Source organism: Lynx canadensis, chromosome D2, assembly GCF_007474595.2.
Source record: "Lynx canadensis isolate LIC74 chromosome D2, mLynCan4.pri.v2, whole genome shotgun sequence".
Classification (NCBI taxonomy): domain Eukaryota; kingdom Metazoa; phylum Chordata; class Mammalia; order Carnivora; family Felidae; genus Lynx; species Lynx canadensis.
Genome location: NC_044313.2, coordinates 29924418 through 29941797, shown reverse-complemented (window position 1 = coordinate 29941797; position 17380 = coordinate 29924418). Strand labels below are relative to the sequence as shown.

The window sequence follows — 17380 nt, the reverse complement described above, 5'->3', positions numbered from 1 at the left end:
TGATATGTTGACTATTGAACACTACTTCCTCTCTTAAGGAAATTTATTCTCAAGGAAAAGCTCAGATGAGTGGTGGCATGCTCAGATTCCCATTACCTGTTCACTGATGACATATTAATTTAAAAGTGTTCATAATAGCTGAGCTTTTAGTGTTTTTTAAAAAAAATTTGCAACAACAAAACAAAATTATATTCCCATGAGATAGTATGCATCATAAGAACAGCTTTGGAGTTAGTTTTAACTTTTTCTCTTGGAGGATAGAGAGTGGCTTATTAGATGTCAGCTATAAACTTCATAACAACTTATTATCTCTCATTTCACAGTAGCTGATAATAAGTAAGAGCAAAAATGGTGAATACCTACTGTTGCCAGGTAACTGCATCCACTGTGCTTCCTGCCACCTTCATGAATCTATAAGGAACAGAAAGAACAAATAAAATAAGCTGAGACATAGATCAGGCCAATCTTTGGGCTGAGAGTCCACAGCCACAATTATGGCCTATCTGGAGTTACTGCAAGTTAAAGTATACAGAAGGTGAAGGTAAGGGTACTTTCAGCTCTCCACATGTCCTTTACCATCTAGAAATCAAGACCCCAGTACAGCATGCTGTCTCTGTTTGTCTTCCCAAGCCCTTGCCTGATGGCTTCCACATCACTTTCCCCATGAACAAAATTTCTCTCTCCCATTTTCTATTCTCTGAAGACTCTGAAATCTGCTAGGAAACAAATAAACAGTAACATTTCCCAGAATGATACCACAATAGATAGATGCCTTTGAAAAACCTTAGTCCTCTCCTTCTGAAGAGAGCATGGCAAAACAGAATTTAGTTATGTAAGTATAAAGCACTATCAAATACACCCCAGGGATGGCTGCCATGCCTATCTGAGTGTAGAAAACTGAATACCACACAGAGAAATCTTTTTCTTTTTAGTGTTTCAAGTTTTTATTTAAATTCTAGTTAGTTAACATACGGCGTTATGTTAGTTTCAGGAGTAGAATTTAGTGATTCATCACTTACATATAACACAGAGACATCTAACTATTTCTGAAGCAGTGAAGTAGAGGACTGAGTGTCATCTGACATTTGCTCAGCTCAAAAGGGAAACCAGACCTGTTTCCTCACAAAACACACAGCAAAGCCTTACTTTATTAATCCCCCAGCCTTCTATGCTTCTACCAAAACCAAAGAACTGGGAAGAAGCATACAAGGCCCCACAGATGCCACAAGGTGTCATAAACTTCAAGTCTGTGAATGACCCAACTACCTACTTTTCTCCACTATCTCCATCCACATGTTCTGAGGCCATCTGCTGTCAAAGCCATTGTTACTATTTGAGACAGTTACACCCAGATACAGGAAATCAAAAGGAGTTTCTCAGTTCTTCAAGATATTCCTTTCAACCCTGAGACCCTGGAGGGGAACTCTTCTTCAGACAGAAGCACTTTTCCATCAATACATCATAACCAAAGAACTCTTTCGCTAAGAAGGGAGACAGTGTTTTGTCAAGAAGGTCCTATCCCACCCTATCCCAGCACAATCTGGCAGGGAGACACATGGCAAAGGGGTTGCCATGTGCTGCCCAAACAGAGGCTCTGCTTTGTCATGATGGTGGAAGAGTACTTAATCTTTGCAGGACTGAAAGAGAGAGAGAGAGGATGCCAGTACTGCTGTTTAGCATTGCAGTGAACTTTATAAAAGATGACAAAGAAGGAGAGGGAGATGGGGTCGATAGGAGAAAGAGTATGGGAGAGGAGGGGAAGGGGAGGAGGTGGCAGCTTGGTTCTTGTCTGTATGGCTTTGTCTGTTTTCTCCAGTACCATTTAGTAGTCCAGGAGCAAGAATATGGGAAATGGAACATAGGCGTGATCAAGGAATGGAATTGGTTTGATGGGTAAGACCAAAATGTAAATGGAGATTGAAGGGAATGAGTACCTACTTAGTACCAGCCATTCACATGTGTTATTTCTTATAATTCTCAACACTCTTTTGCTTGGTAAGATGGTTATTATTGATTCCATTACACAAATTACTAACTTCTCTCCTGGCTGGAGAAATAGTGTCTCCAGACATCCCAAACAGCCCATTTTTATGGAGTTATGCCACCCCTCTTAGTAGCACTTCTTGGGAAGCAGGGCATGACGAAGCAAAGCAATAAATACAAGCTGGAAAATTTTGAAAATAGAAATATTTTATGTAAAATTGTCTTAATTTACATATAAAATAACCATAATAAAAATAACACTAACATTTATAGTGATTTATCACTATAAGATGTTTTTTAGCTTCTTGTAGATATAATTTCACATAGCCTCAAAACCACCTGGTATGTAGTGAATATTTCTGATTTATGGTGCAGAAGGCTGAATCTGGTAGAGGTTATGTGACTTGCTCAAATTCATAGAGCTAGTGTGGACTAAACCCAGGTTCTCTGACTCCAAGCCCTACCCTCTTTCAAGGATTCTATGCTGCCTCCAAGCTGTTTTCACTGAGGCCAAGAAGTACAGTAGAACTCTAAGATGCAAAATAATAATAATAATAATAATAATAATAATAATAAGTTGAATTCTTGCCTTGAGAAAATACTAGCAATTTACCTTCTTTGCTTGTTGGCTTCCTCTCAGACTTGAGCATTTCATGCCTATTTGTAAGAGAATATGATGAAGCAGGTATCAAAAGTGACTGACCAGGGGCCTCTGCCATACTACAACCACCCTAAAGCCAAGAAGAAAGACCCAGAGACCATCAGCTATCAGAGTTTCTGTTGCTGTACTACTCGTACAAACTAACTGCTGTGGGACAGCAAGTCAAGGGAGCAGTTAGCTCTACCTTCTTTGGTGTTATAAGAGAGATAAACATTGAGAAAAGCTTTATACTGCACATGATACTGAATATGGCATTGAAAGAAGGGTAGGATTTTGCCATGAAGAGCAGGCCAGACATAAGAACAGCCTGAGCAAAGCAAGGTAGAAGCAAGGTGGTGTGTTCTCAGGAGTCCAACATGACTGGTGTTAGAGGACAGGTAAGGGAATGACAGGAAGTCAGGCTGGTCAGGTCACTAGCTGCTAGCCTATGATGCTAACAAGTCTGGTCTCTCCCCCTTAACAACTAGGTACAAGTCCAGCTCCTATTTATCTTTGTAGGACTAGTACCCAACATAATATTGCAAAATACAGCTGGTTCTTTCTTCACGTATATTTGTTGGATTTATCCTGTGTCTAAACAAATGAGAGAGTATCAGGATCAGATTTGAGTTTCAGGAAGATCACTCTGGCTATGGTAAATGTGAAAGGTACTGCTGTGGACAAACAGGAAGGAGATGACTGCAGAGAGATGGGAGGCTTGGAATGTAAGAATGAAAAAAGACCCACTGAGTAACACTGATGGAGCACTCAAGAAGTTTATGGGCAACCCAGGAACAGACTTTTGATGCTGATGTTGGTGAATGTATTCCAATTCTCTTGAATATGCCTCAAAGAACTGGAAGTAAATAGTCACTGATGATAACAGCTATGCATTCACAAGAAAATTAGGAGGAAAAAAAAATCATCAATGCCCTGCTTGGCTAAAAGGGTCTGTGCTGGGTAGGCAATTAAGAAGACACCTGGGGTGCCTGGGTGGATCAGTGGGTTAAGTGTCCAACTTTGCCTCAGGGCTTGATCTCCTGGCTCTGGAGTTCGAGCCCACATTAGGCTCTGTGCTGACAGCTCAGAGCCTGGAGCCTGCTTCAGATTCTGTGTCTCCTTCTCTCTCTGCCCCTCACCTGCTTGCACTCTGTTTCTCTCTCTCTCTCTCTCAAAAAAAAAAAATTAAAAAATTAAAAAATAAGAACTCATGTAATTTGGTGTCTTAAAAGTTGGAAACTTGTTCTTCATGATACTATAATCTGGAGATCCTCATATGTATTGGATAGTTTGTTCTGCTATCGGTTGATAATTAAGTCCTTAAGTAACTTTCCATTATTAAAAGTAGCAGTATAAAAAGAGTGGGAAAACTAGAGTTAGGAACATTCAAAGTAAGGCTAATATTCTCCCCCCACAACCTACCCCATATTCCTCAAAGAAAATCTATAAAATCTATAATTAAATATAAAATATATTGGACCCTTATATAGAATATTATAGTTTACAGAGAAATATTTTTAAATTGAATAAAGGAAAAGACCTACCATGATCCTGGATAGGAAAATCAATTATCCTTCCTAAACTAATTTATGGGTTTAATGAAATTCTAATAAAAAAACCCAGCAGATATTTTTGAAACTTTGCAAAATCATTCTAACATTCATCTCGAGGAAGCCAAGAATATTCTTTAAAAATGGAATAATGAAGGGACATTTATTTGATCTACCATATAATAAAATATACCATAAACCCCACAATTATTAAAACATTCCTAGGAATTAGAAAGGAGATCTTAGGAACTAATAAAGAGATTAGGAATTAGTAAGGAGACCTATGGAACAGAACAATTTTTTTAAGTTATACATACGAATTTATTACATGGAAAAGAATTTTAGTATATGAAAAACTGAAGCATTTTTTTAATGATGCTATGTGATTTGTGGCTATTTGGGGGAAAAAATTAAAGTCAGATCCTCACTTAAGATCATATTTTGTATAAGAAATCAAAATAGTAAAATATGGTTTAGTTTCATTATATTTAAAGAATATTTCAATTACAATGTAATATTTAGAAACAAACGATATTATTATCTTTAGTAGTATATTGAAGCAATAGAAAAGCTGTTTTAGCTAACTTTGAGGAAATGCCATTATTAAATATGTATTCACATGAAAATTGCTATAAACTACGTTCTTCCTTTTTCCCTCCTAGCCAAATGATGAAACCAACTTCAAACATATGGAAGCATTTCTACACTTATTCTGAGGAGCAAAAATCTAATTCACAAATAATGTCAAACAAAATATGCATTTCCAAATACTACTAAGATGACCAAACATACCCTTATTTTTTGAAAAGTATAAAAAATTTATCTCAAATGAGGGAAATGTTCTGTTTTCAGAAGTCTTTGATATATATTTTTAAAACTAAAATACAAAAAACAACCACAGAAATAACACATAAAGGAAATTAATTAGACAAAACCCCAAGGAATAGACATTACTGAGTCTGGGGGCTTCCCCACACCCCCATGCTCCTTCCCTGAAAATTAGGGCTCTCTGTAACTACCCTATATCTGTATCATTTCTATACTTTGTTTTTATATCTATATTGGCACTGTGGAAGGCAACAAGTCCAAAAAGATCATCATTTTCTTTGTTCAAATTTAACATTGATGGATTCTTCTGCTCTCTAGTTCTGCGTGTTTCTCAGAAACTAGCCCAAACCACATAAATGAGTGACTTCAACACAGCTGCAGAATGCTCAGCAATGGTAATATTAGAGGTGGAATAACATGCACACAGACTAGTGCTGTCAGGAGTGAAATACCACTGGGAAAGTGAAATTCCGTTTAGTGTCTGGTATTATCCAAGGATTTTCAGCCATCTACTTCCATTCTAATCCCTAGATTTAGGTCTATGAATGTATAAGTAAAAGATGACCCAGGATGTGAATAACAAAAGGGGAAGATCTTGGTTTTCCAAAGTTGGATGTCTCCACACCTGAATTATGAAGACAGAAATCCTGGATGATTATCTCAGAGAACAAGAGATGTCTGCCCTCATGCTGACACCTAGTTGTGCAAAGGATAAGAGAGGGAAAGGGCAAGGACTTATATCAAAGGAAATTGGCCAGTGCCAGGCAGACCTTTCAGTATGGGGAGGATCTTTCCCATTGGAGCCAATCTGCTGCTATGGAAAAGAACAAAATATCCCCTTTCATTGTGAGAGTTCCTTTCCTCCCCCAAGAGATCCCAAATCTGGGAGAATTTCTTTCCTTTGTTATCCACCTGCACATATGACGTATCTGAAATATTGTTGAGCCTTCTCTCCCAGGGCATATCACAGCTCTCTCTTATAATAAGGCACATCTTTACTCATGGTCTTTGGGGTTTGATTTCTACTTTTGGACCACAGAATGCAACCCTAAAAACTGGATTCTGAATTTTGCTCCCAGGAAGGAGGATAAATCCTTCACAGGGAACTGGATGTCTAAAATAGGTACAAACTTCAATATGACTGTGGCAGTCTGATCTTTTTTCCCTTGTCCACAAAGAGAACTTTGGTTATGCAACTAGCATGAATAAGATATGACAGCCATTCTGCACAAAGCCTAGGAAAAACCTGTGAGAAAATTATTCATCTTGAGTTACAGCAAACCAGGCATCTTCTATTTGGTCCAAAGCCACTTACTTTTCCATAGCTAATTATATATTGAGCTATATATACTAGGAACTGCATAGAACAAATGATTTATTAATACATCTCTTTCTCTTTCTGTTTCTTTCTCTTTCCCTCCCTCCTTCCTTCTTCCTTTTTCTCCCTCACTTCCCTTTTTCTCCCCACTCCTATTTATATATAATATTACATGGGCAGTAAGCTGATAAATAGCATGGCTATATGTTCATTGACTTTAATAACTAGTGCAACTCTCTATTTAGGCTTCCCTTCTGGCTTACAATTCCTTCAATTTGATAGATTTATAGAGCTTTTTAATATACAGGAACTTGAGATGGATGAGATTCTTCAACCAATCTTTCTTGCCAATAAAAGTCACATCCATGAGGTTTAATTTAAGGGCAAACTTGAATGAAAAAAAGGGAAAAAAAAAGTTGGCTATCATTTATTGATTAACAGGCATTTGGTAAGTGGTTTACATAATGTACAGCCTTGTAAGTTTTGTATTATCGCTTTCATTTTATAGATGAGGAAACTGTGCTCCAGATCACCCAGGTAATAAGTTGCAGAGCTGAGATTCAAACCTAGTTCTGAGTCTAAAGCCCTTGTTTTAACCATGCAGAGATAGCGAACTTGTGATGTGTATAGTGCTGCCCCCTTTTTCTGAGCCCATGGAAGATATTGGTAATAGATCTCAATACTGTCTCACTAATCTGACAATTGACCTAAGAATCCTTCTCAAGACATGTTGCCAGGAACTCTTACCTGGAACTGGCCCCCAGGATGAAGCCTATTTGCTGCTAATGGGGAGTTAAAAGGAGGGAGGCTATAGGACCATGTTTGGAACAAAATGGAGGCAGATGTGAGATAATAATATATAAGGGCAAAATAAGCTTGCTTGATTAAAATGAAGGCAACTGGCAGTGGACTGGGGGATGATGAGAGAAGATGCTGAAACAGATCTGGAAGGCTGTGGTTGGAGCTGGAAGGTGCTGGTTAGGGGAGTGTTATTACAGACACATCTTGACTGTCTAAAATGTTGCTAAGGAAGTCATAAAGGCTTGGATTCAAGCAAAGAAGGCCTGATATGATTTGCCCTGGCTGTGGAGCCTGGTGGGAAGAAGGAAAAATGCATCAAGATGTCATGATAAATTTCACATGTAAAACTAAACTTTCCAAAAGCTCAAGCCTTGGTATGAAGCTGAGTCCAGAAGAGTGAACAGTGTTGAACTAAGGTGGGAAAAGATTCTATTTTTTCTAGTATGCTAAATCATGTGGCTCTATTAAAAAATGAAGATTCAAGAAAAAAGTACCATAGAGTAGAAAGACCACAGGCCCAAGGAGTCAGACAGGTATCTGATTTAAGACTTGGCTCCATAGCTTATGAGCCATGTGGCCTTGGGCATGTTGTTTAATCTCCCTAAACCATTTCAAATGGAAGGTAACAGCACCTATTTCTCAAAGGCCTTGTGAAGATTAACAAGATAATATGAAGGAACAAGTGTACTGCCCGGTATACTGTTGACACTCAATAAATGTGAGTTTGGTAAATAATTTAACATCTGTGTACCTCCATTCCTTTATCTGTAAAACAAAGATATTAAAACTCATTCTCCTATACTAAAAGGTAGTGATTCTCATGGTTTGGTGTGCAAAGGATGCCTTGGAGTTGCTGTTCAAAATCCTATCTAGGTCCCATCACCCAACATTCTGGTTTGGTAGGTATGCACTGGAACTTTAGAAACATGCAGCATTTTAAAGAAACTCTCTAGGTGCTTCTAATGCAGCAGGACCATAGGGCATACCTTTGACAAATTCTGATCTTAGTAGCACCTGTTAGGGTAGGCCATTCTTGGAAGAGAAAGTAGAGTTCTAAGGGACAGTAGAAGAAGAAAAAAATGAGAAAAGAAATGGAAAAAAAGGAAGTGAAGAAGAATATTTTCCAAGACCATCTGTGTCAAATCTAAGTCTATGTCCCAGGACTCTAGCCTCCTTCTTCAATGTTTTTTCTAATCCCCATCTGACTTCTCTGACTCTGGAGGAAGAGAAAAACATCCTTCATCATAATGGCAATAATTGATAGCCTTGGGCTTAGGGAAGGAATTGGGTTGTTTCTCTAATCAAGAAAGAAGTCCTTTCCAGAAAAAAAAATAAAAGAAAGAAAGTTTAGTAGTAGTAGTCGCTAACACAATGCTTAGCTAGGGAGCAGACCCTTGCAGTAGCCAATGCTTCCTTGTTAATGAGTACTGAACAGCTGCTGGGGGCCTTTCCTCTCTAGAGGCAGAGATAGAAACTCTCTTCTTAGGAACTAAGAGGAATAAATTGTTCTCTCCTCTTGTAGTTTGGTCAAGTCATATAACTCTTTCACAGTTGAAATAAAACAGAAAAATTATTAGGAATAACATTGTAATAATTACCCTGTACACCAAATTGTCCCCAGCTGTGCATCTTCCCACTCCAAATGAGAATGTGGTGGTTTCTATGCAGGAGGTGGAGCTGTGATCACCCTCATTATCCTGACATGTTTTTGTAACTAATCTTTCTCGTTTCCATCTCAACTCAATTCTCTAAACTTCTAGGAAAGCTACATAAAGTTATATGCAAATAAAACAGGAAAAAAACCTACCTTTCCATCCTTGAAATATACTTATTCTTAACAATTATGGCTGATATTCCTTTTGGTGTCAATTGCGCCAAGAACTTTAAATTCATTATTTCATTTAACTCTGCAATAAACCTAAGAAATAGGCTCAGTAGATTGAGCGTCTGACTCTTGGTTTTGGCTCAGGTCATGATTCCAGGGTCATGGAATCAAGTCCCACATCGGGCTCTGCACAGAGCATGGAGCCTGCTTAAGATCCACCCCCCCTCTCTCTCTGCCCTCTCCCCAACTTTCTCTCTCTCTCTCTCAAATAAATTCAAAAATAAAACAAAAACAAAAACAAAATAAAGAGTAGGTAATTTAATTAGTCCCATTTTATAGAGGAGAAGATTGAGGTTTTATAGACCTTAAACAATTCCTCAAGATGACCTAATGAGTCACTAACCTGGGTGTCATCTAGTTCCAAAGTGCATGCTCTTCACCATCCTGCTATTTTTTCCCTAATCCTACTCACCATAGTAGAAAACAGACTGTTGTTTCAATGTCTTTATGGAGAAAGGGACCCATGAAGTAAAAAACATGCATACAGCTCACAAAAGTCATAATGGGACCCCAGTAATACGAACACAGAGAGGTTTTCATCTTTACCTATAGAGCCTTCATTACTATCTATGCTTGAAGTGTTAAGTGGAGTCCATAAATCAGCATTAGGCTTAGTAGAAGAATCTGACACAACTCAAGATAGAAATTCTGGACATAAAAAGGCAATTTTTCTGTTTCTGGTTTGTAGACCATTGAGCATATAGCATAGATCATGTGGTCTGCTGTGATGGAGAAGGCCATTATTTGCTGCCTAATTCTCTTCTGCTTTTATCCTTGTTGCCCACATTAGAATGCTTTCCACAGCTCTTTGGGCTGCCATGGGAGCTAAAGGACCTGTCTAGCTTTCTTTTCTAGCATAGATTCAGGTTAGAATCCACTAGCTACTCTGTAGATGTTAGGGTAACTGCCATTTTCATTTATTCAACAAATTGGAGCACGTGCTATGCATTAGGCTTTTTGCCAGCACTACACACACATTGGTAAATACAACAGACATACTTCCCATCCTCATAATGGGAGTTTGTAATCTTTAACCAACAAATAAACATAAAATAAATACGTAGTTTTAAACTATGATAAATGCCATAAAGAAAACCAACAGAGTATGCTGATAGAGAATTACTTAGCTAAATTACACAAGAAAGGTCTTTGATAGATGAGGAGAAACCAGCCATGTGGCAAGCAGAGAGAACACTCTAGAAAGAAGAGCACTTGTGAAAGCCCTCAAATAAAGAGAAGCTTAGCACATACAAAGCCAGTGAGGCTTGAGTGAAGTAAGAAAAAAGGAAAGATGGAGAAAATAAGAATGAAGAGCTAGGAAGCAGCCAGAATGTTCATTATAGAGCCTTGTCAGATGTGATAAGGAGATTAAATTTTATTCTAAGAGCAATGACAAGTCATTAAAGAGTCTTTAGCAAGAGACTTACATTATGTGAATTATATGTTTGTAAAAGATTTTCTGACAACTGAGTGGTGAATAGATTGGAGAGGAAAAGAATGGAAGCAAGTACACTGATAACTAGACTATTAAAGTGGTCCAGGTTCTGAATTCTCCAAATAGTAATTCTTTTGTTATTGTCTGCTCTACTGCCATCCCTCACCTAAATCAGGGTTCACTTTCCCAGTCAGTGTAGTCCAAAGACGTTAGTGTACACGAGTCTCTCAAGATGGTCTCTTAAAATAAGACTCTGATCAAATAAGTTTAAGAAATTTTGTGTACTACTGCTAGGAATTTAGCCAAGGGATACAGGAGTACTGATGCATAGGGGCACTTGTACCCCAATGTTTATAGCAGCACTCTCAACAATAGCCAAATTATGGAAAGAGCCTAAATGTCCATCAACTGATGAATGGATAAAGAAATTGTGGTTTATATACACAATGGAGTACTACATGGCAATGAGAAAGAACGAAATATGGCCCTTTGTAGCAACGTGGATGGAACTGGAGAGTGTGATGCTAAGTGAAATAAGCCATAGAGAGAAAGACAGATACCATATGGTTTCACTTTTATGTGGATCCTGAGAAACTTAACAGAAACCCATGGGGGAGGGGAAGAGAGCCAAAGCATAAGAGACTCTTAAAAACTGAGAACAAACTGAGGGTTGATGGGGGGTGGGAGTGAGGGGAGGGTGGGTGATGGGTATTGAGGAGGGCACCTTTTGGGATGAGCACTGGGTGCTGTATGGAAACCAATTTGACAATAAACTTCATATATTGAAAAAAAATCATTAAAAAAAAACCTAGGGTATATGTCTTCTGGATAATTCATGAAATTTGTAGATTCAATTGTGGTTAGTGGAGATTTCTGAAATTTCTACATCCATTGACAATAAAAATTCTTCCTGAATCTAAAAAAAAAAAGAAAGAAAAAAAAAAGCAATTTTGCGTGCTAAATCCCCTTCTTGGAGATTCAGGATGTAAACTAATGTATTAAAGGTGTTGGGAAGTGTATACACAAAAATATATTTGTGTATCCCAGTATTTCTCAAACTTACTTGGGCATGGAATGTTTTATTACCCCCTCCCCCAACATAATGTTAATACCCTACAAAAAGTGATATTCACCAGAACATATTTAAGGAAATGCTTCCTTAAATGCTTCTAACCAAGAGTTAACTCATTGTTCTTGGTTTACTGAGACCCCATTTCTCCACCTCCTTGTTTATTATTTCAGTGGCTTACACAATATTTTCTGACTCCACATATATTATCTGAGATATCAGCCCTTGTATGATTTATTTCTTCTCTCCACTTCCATCATCTATTTTCTGTCACTTGTTCCTTTACTTTTACATTATAAAAGTTATAAAATTTTCCTTCTTTTCTGTAACCACAATTTTCTTCTTTTTTTCTGTATCTGGATCTTCTATAAGACAGCTTGAGTATCCTGAAATGATCCTCTAAACAGTAATATTTTATCTCAAATTTTCTATCTCTGTCTAATGCTCTGCATACGGGAGATTTTCTTGATTTTATCCTCCACTTCTTTAAAAGAATTCTTTTTAAAAGCTTTTTGAAGATATGTTTCAATAGAAATTTATTTAAGTGTACTCTTTAAGTATACAACTCAATAAGTTATATTTATAGAATTATACATAATCTAATTCTAGACTATTTAATTCCAAAAAGAAACTCCATACTTATGAGTAGTCACTCTCCATTTTCCCACAAGCTCCACCAGCCCTATCCAACCACTAATCTATTTTTATAACTATAGATTGCCTATTCTGGTCATTCCATATAAAGGAAATCATACAATGTAGGGCCTTTTGTGACTGGTGTCTTTTGGTTAGCAGTGTCTTCAAGGTTTATCCATGTTGTAACATATATTGGTATTTCATTTCTTTCTATTGTCCAATAATATTCCAGTGTAGAGATATGCCACTTTTCATTTATGCATTCATCAGTTATGGGTATTTTGTTTTTTTATGCCTTTTGGCTATTATGAATAATGCCACTATGAATATTTGTATACATGTTTTTATGAACACACATTTTGTTTCTCTTGGGTATATACCTAGGAGTGGAATTGCTGAATCATAATGGTAACTCTGTGTTTAAACTTTTGAGTAATTGCCAGACTGTTTTCTGAAGCAGTTACACCATATTACATTCCTACCAGCAGTGTATGAGGGTTCCAGTTTCTCCACATCTCCAATTTGTATTCTTTTTCTTTTCTCCAATATTTATTCTTGTATGTCTTTTTAATTTTGGCCATCCCAGGGGATATGAAGTGTTATCTCATTGTGATTTTGATTTGTATTTCCCTAAATGACTAATGATATTAAGCATCCACTCATGTGCTTACTGGCCATCTGTATATCTTCGTTGGAGAAATGTCTGTCCAAGTCCCTTTTGCTCATCTTTAAAATAGGCTATTTGCCTTTTTATTGCTAATTTGTAAGAGTACTTTATATAAATCTTGGATACAGGTCACTTATTGGTTACGTGAGTTGCAAATATTTTCTCCCATTCTGTGTGTTTACATTTTTGATAGTGTCATTTGATGCACAAAACTTAATTTTGATGAGGTCCAATTAATCAATGTTTTCTTTTATCACTTATCTTTTTAGTGTTGTACCCAAGAAATCACTGTCTAACCTTTATTGGACTTAATTTCAGCAATTATGTTTAGTTTCAAAAGATATCTTTTTGTTCTGATGGTACTTTTTTCACAGAAATGTATTTTTACTCTTTAAGTACAATAGCTTCCTATATCTTTATGAGGATACTAATTAGAGGTTTTTATTTTTTAAATTCTGGTCTTGAATTATGATTCTTCCTGGGTTTGTTTGTTTGCTTGTTTGTTTATTGGGTTTTCTCCTTCATGCTACTGGTTTCGCTTGTAAATTTCTTTAATGTTTATGTAGTTTTGGGAGACATAGAGAGAGACAGCACAAACAGGGGAGGGGCAGAGGAGAGAGAGGGTGATGCAGAATCTGAAGCAGGTTCCAGGTTCTGGGCTGTCAGCACAGAGCCCGACACAGGGCTCAAACTCACAAGCTGTGAGATCATGACCTGAGCCAAAGTTGGACACTTAACTGAATGATCCACCCAGATGCCCCTCTACTGGTTTTGTTCTCATGTCTTGTGGTCTTTGGCTATCTATTCATATTTAAAAGTTGGGGACTAAGTAAATTCTTCTGGTAGCATGAACAGATTTTTCTCAGCTGTTGAATATTTGGGCTTTTTAGGTAAGTCTCTCCTTTCACTGGGATCTCTATTTTATGGGCAGAACTTGTTCACCAACACATTTCACTTTAGAGGGGGAGTACAGTAGGGCATAGACAGCTTTTGGGCTAGGGTATCCCGTAGTGCTTTATCTTAGTGTTTTACTATGCAGGAATAACTCTATCTTAGCAATACTAGCTCATCCCTAGGTTATCCTTTCAATTTCTTTGGTGAAGGGATTTGCTTGGAGATGATAGATTGAGTTGTCTTTGCTCTATATTGGCAGGTTAGGGGACTTAAAATAATGGAAGGGAGAGATGAACTGTAAGTGTAGTTCCACTGCAGACAGAATTTAATATAAACCCCTTGGCTTGGTCCCCTTTTCTCACTCCAAACCCTCCTGACTCTCAGCCTTCTGCTAGATGGATTGGCTATCTTTCCCAGAGCCCATGTTGTCTGGGTTGCCACTTCCTCATTCTGCTTAATATGTCAACAGGCTTCCATCTGTTTACTGTCTTATAGAAATCTATCAAAAATCTCTCATCAGCTTCTGATCCCTTTTTTGTGTGTTTGTTATTATGAACTTCTTTTTTAAATCAATTTTTAATAGGAGTTGGGATGGTGGTTCCAGAAGGAAATGCAGCTTGTCCTCAGATCACTATCCTGAACGTGAAGCACACCCAATAATTTTAAAGCCATCTTTTATTTCTCTAGAGATAGTATTTCCTGAATATGAATGTGTGTTCCTCTTGGTATAACTTCCTTTTGAAAGGCTCCCTTTTCTGCATGTGATGGCCCTTGAAAGAGATGTTAACTTCCAAAAGGATGAATTCATCCTTTATTAATTCTCTCATTCCTACCTTGCTGAGATACCCATCAATAAATCATGTCTACCTTAACTTCTCTCCATCTCTTCAGCCATTACCTTAACCCAATCTACCATGGTCTTGTAGTGAAACAGTCTTCATGCTGAGCTCTTCTGATCCCTTACTTTTGTACCTTGAAATCTATTTGGCACAAAGAATACAGTAGATGTCACTGCTCTTACAAAAACTCTGTAATGGGGCACCTGGATGGCTCAGTTGGTTAAGCATCTGACTTTGGAAAAGGTCATGATCTTGTGGCTTGTGGGCTCATGCCCCATGTCAGGCTCTGTGCTGACAGCTCGGACCCTGGAGCCTGCTTTGGATTCTGTGTCTCCCTCTCTTTCTACCCCTCCCCCGCTCATGCTCTGTCTCCCTCTGTCTCTCAAAAATAAATAAAAACGTCAAAAAAAAATTTAAAAACCTCTGTAATGATTTTTCATTGCTCATAGAATAAAATATACAACTTCTTTTCCATGGTATACACAGCCCAGTAATGATCTGGTCCTGGCCTATCTACCATTCTTTTTCTCACTATACTGTCCATCTTTATATTCCTCAAATGTCTTATCCTTATTTCTGATTCAGGTCATTGACAAACATGACCTAGAACCTCTATTTAGAACTTTCTTCCCTCTACTCTGAACATTTGGCTCCCATTCATTCTTTTGTTCTTGGTTTAAATAAATTATTCTTCAGATAAGTCTTTTCTGATCACCTTGTCTAAATAGACCCTCAACCCCAGTCATCTTGATCATTTCCTTCACAGAATTACACATTTTTGTAATAATTTATTTTCTTATTTACTGTGGCTCTCTTGCTAAGCTCCAAGAAGGTAAGAAACACTTTGACTTTTTTCTTCAATATATACTCAGCACTTAAGCAAGGATCAAATACAAAGTAGGTGTTCAATATATGTTGAGGAGGGAATTTAGTAGTCATCTCACTAGGATTTAAAAGCCTCAAAAAGAGCCTCAATAAACACTATTTCACTGAATATCTGCTTTTCTTCACACTGCCACATTAACCAAAAATAGATTAGGTCCTTACTCTGTAGCAGTTACAGCAACAAACTCCAACTTTGTTAAAACTTTGTAAGTTAAAAGAGCTGGGAAATTAAAACATTAGAAAGCCTAGATGAAAATTAAATAGTAACTTTATCCTAAATGAATAAGGGAATAAACAGCAAAGGCTATCAACAAGAAAGTAGACAAGAACAATTATAATAAAAATAAACTTCTGAAAAAACAAAAACATGTTTCAAAGTAACAAGAAAAGCAATAGATTCAGATAAAATTATCATTATATAGATGTTGCATACCAAGTTTACTAAAGAGAAACAGGAAACTGATATAACCCTAAAGAACAATTCTTACACTTTAGATACAAATCACTGACTTAAAAAAGGCCAGTTCACCAATGAGGAAATGGAAATAATAAAACAAGCATTTTATGAACTATTTCTCATATTCCAGGCAATATGTTAGTCCCTGAAGAAACATGAGACTTCATGTTTCTATCGCTGTCCTAGTGAAGTTATATCCTAACTGAGAAGATATTCTTGTTTAGTCCTGTAACTACCTAAGAAAAAAAGCTTAAAACTGGTTATGTAAAGCTAAAGCTAATGATTATGATTTATATAAATCACCATAATTTACTTAAATTACTATACAATGATTTACAATGCTTCACAATCACATTTATGCATACTGCTTTTAGATCAATGAATTTAGAACCAGCTGTTGAATAAGTCAACATTCATTCAATAAGCATTTATAAGACACCTACTGTATTCATAGGTTCTGAGTCTAACTGAGTAAAATATAGACCATGTCCTGATCCTAGTCCACAGTCTATTAGGGAAGGCAGATATATAAATAAATAATTTATCATCAATTTGATAAGTGCTAGAGAAAAAAAATTAAAAATGCTATTATAAAGACAGAGGTGGTGGTAAGAAATTCTGCCTGAGGATGTCAGAGAAGACCTATTGGAAAGAAGAAAAATGAGAGTAGAGAGTGATATTCCAAAGAAAATTACACAAACTAAAAAGGGGCATAGGTATACTTTGATGTAGTTAAGGGCAGATTGTGCACAGGAGGTATAGCTGATTCCTAGCTGCAAAGTGAGGCAGGCACTAGACCCTACAGGCCAGGGGTGCATGTGAAAGTGTTTGGATTTCAAGCAAGAGTGATTTGACCACATGCTGTATTAAAGAAGAGAAAACTACTCAGAACAAATATATGGAGAAATAATTAGAGTCTGAGACTACATATAGAAAAACCATTTAAGAGAAAGAATGATAAGGTTTAAAATAAAAATGAGAAGAAGCTGGGATGTGAGTGATACTAAGAAGTCAGAAATAACAGAACTTAATAACTAACTAATGGAGTATGTGAACAAAAGAGAGGAATGAATGTAAAATGGCCTCCTGGTCTGCACCTCGGGCAAATGGTTATGGTGTCATTAACCAAACGTGGGATAGCAGGAAAGGAGACAACCTAAGGATTTGGAAAATGTTCAGTTCTTTTCATAGTTAACAGAATTCTAATTTAAACAGCCATGTGGCACAGTCTTGCATTAATTAAAATAGAGTAAATTAATAAAAATGACTATAGTCATTGCTGTGGGGTATTGGGGGAAAAGATATACTAATACACTGCTGCCCTACAACCTGGTGAAGTCATTCTGAAAAGAAATTTGGCAACAAATATGAAAGCCATAAAAATTATCATATACTTTGACCCAGAAACACAACTTTTTGGAATATAGCCCAAGGATATAATTCAAAAGAAATAAAAAACCTATTTGTATAAAGATGTTTATAGCTGTGCTATA

The 17380-nt window shown here is 37.0% G+C and overlaps 1 non-coding gene across 1 annotated transcript in view; it reads right to left on the bottom strand.

Moving 5' to 3' along the window:
* Positions 1-363: 363 nt before the first annotated feature.
* Positions 364-17380, bottom strand: part of LOC115527650 — a 31842-nt gene continuing 14825 nt past the window's right edge. The window contains exon 3 of the transcript XR_004344254.1: positions 364-411. This is a non-coding gene — a transcript (uncharacterized LOC115527650). The remainder of the gene's footprint in view (positions 412-17380) is intronic.